Genomic DNA, 2,608 nt, shown 5'->3' with positions numbered 1-2,608 from the left:
CCCCCCTTATTTCTATGTGGATTTTTTTGTGACTTCAACATCTTGGAGAATGCATATCCGATACTAAGCATGTGAAGTTGGAAGGAAATTGGTAAACATGTTAATTAAACACTATCTGTCACCGGGCAGGCACACGGTCAACTTAGGGGTCATGCACCCGGCTTGCGGGCAAGCGCGCGGTGACACCTAAATGTGTATACTCGTTTCAGCTTTCTCACGTTAATTCTCGTGCTACGTCTCTCGTTTTGGTATCATTGTGTTCGCAATTAAATTCCCTACAGGTATATATAAATATAATGTCCAAAAGCCTGGCGTGACTCCCAACATCAAAGCCTAAAGTCGGCAAAAGTTACCCGTGAGCGCACAAAATCCGTAAAAATGTGCATACTCGTTCCATTTTTCTCACCTTAATTCCCGTGCTACGTTGCTCGTTTTTGGTATCATTGTGTTCGCAATTAAATTCCCTACAGATGTGTATGAATATTATGTACAAAAGTTTGGAGTGCCTCCCCGCAGAAAAGCCTAAAGTTACCTGTGAATGAGCACCAATTTGTACACTGCAACCTAATGTGTATACTCGTTCAGTTTGATAACATCAATTTTCGTGTTACGTCTTAAATTTTGGTATCAAATAGTTCGCAATACAAAGTCGCGTATTTTAAAACTAGTTCCATAATAATAGAGCAATAACTGGAATTTTAACAAACAATTTAATTCTGGAAGCTCATCATCACAAAATTATTTATATCTTTCTAGTATTCTGACATAATTTTTTGTGTCACAGCTTTCATTTTGGTATCAAATTGTTCGCGACGTAAAGGCGTGCATCTTAAAACTAGTCCCAACCTAATAAATAGAATTTTAACAAATTTTTAAAAATTTGGACCAAAAGCCTATTTATAATCATATAAGTGTTCGGACATCAAGTTTCATGTTACATCTTTCATTTTGGCATCAAATTGTGCGCATTCTAAAGGCGCTTATTTTAGTTACTATCCCAAGGTCGATTGGATAAAAAATGAATTTTATACAAATATTTTTTGTAGTGGACGCAAGTCCGGTCCAAAGTTAGGATTCAGGAGAAAAATAATGGACGCGAGTCCGGTCCAAAGTTACCAAGTGTATTAATCAGCCACAGGTAGCAGAGGTTGACTTTTTTTAGGGGGGGGGGTCCAATTTATTTACAGATTTCAAACTCTATTCTCTTTGTCTCTTTTGGTTGTATTAATGAATGAGGACCAGATTGGGGCTTTATCACTTATGTATGGACATTAAAGTTACTGCAAAATACTTGTTTCTTATCCCAAACCAATCCCTATACTTTGTTTTTTGGGGATTATTTATTCTTTACTTTATTTCATACTTCATTTTCATTTACTTCATATTATTTCAACACATTGATCTAAAACTTTCACATATTCGAGTACGAATGCCAAGCAATGTTTATTAACACATACAAGAAAATTCATTACTTAGAACTTACATAATCATATAATTATTTAGAACTTACAAATTCATTACTTAGAACTTACATAGTCATTGGCGATAACTTCAATTATCTCTAAAACAGGAATTTCAACTTTTCAGACACTGTCAAAAATTCAGTTTCTCACCGATTCTCAGCCTTTTTACATATTATGTGCAAAGTTCTTAGTTCTAAGATTTTCTTGTTTTCGTTTAGTCATAAATCCATAACATTTGGAGTTATAATTTGTTTGCGTCCAAATTTTGAACACATTTGGATGGCAATATTGAAAAAAATGTTTTACAGTAAACTATACTCTCAAACAATATTTTGCTATAAGAAACATGAACGTTTTATGCCATTCTGAAATGATGATGAATAAAATAACAATTGGTTACATATTAATATTTTGACACCAAATTTGAAATTGTGATTTTTTATTTCCTTTTTTTAGTTTTTTTCTGTTCATGGTATGATGTTGATCCATTCGAAAAAAAATTACCACGAAGATACTATTGACAAAAAATTGTGTGTGAGGATGTTTTGGTACACAAGCACCAGGGGTCCCTCAATTGTCAAATTGGTACTTATTAAAAATGGAAAAGTATCGATTTATTTATTTCCAAACAAAATTCTAGTGGTATCAATGACTAATTATACTATAGCCCGTGCTACATGAACCCTTCGTTCTGAGTAGCTGAATCTAAAACAGCAGACAAATTGTGAGTCATCATCTACATGGTTGTTTGGTGTTGTCATAAGTGTAGTGTTTGGGGGTGACATCACATATATTGTGCACTGTATGCTACAATGAATATGTTTCAATGTGACTTAAACTTGGTACCTTTTTGTTTTTCTTTGTTTTGCGCCCTTATAAGCATTGTGTATTGAGAGACACCATATTTGATGTCTATAATAGTAGTTTGTTATCATAGGTGTTTTGAAACATGTCACACATTAAGTGTATTGCAATCGTTTGATGCCATAATTGAAATGTGTTTTAGGACACTATTTGAATTCTGTAACACCTTAACTTGTGTGTTATATGTTCAATACGTGACGTAGTGTTATGTGTCATACATGTAGAGTATTGCGTGATACCATAAATGTATTATGTTGTGTCACTCTACATGTTCTGTAATG

The sequence above is a fragment of the Procambarus clarkii genome, unplaced genomic scaffold, assembly GCF_040958095.1.
Source record: "Procambarus clarkii isolate CNS0578487 unplaced genomic scaffold, FALCON_Pclarkii_2.0 HiC_scaffold_99, whole genome shotgun sequence".
In the NCBI taxonomy this organism is placed as follows: Eukaryota; Metazoa; Arthropoda; class Malacostraca; order Decapoda; family Cambaridae; genus Procambarus; species Procambarus clarkii.
Note: the sequence above shows the minus strand (reverse complement) of the source record.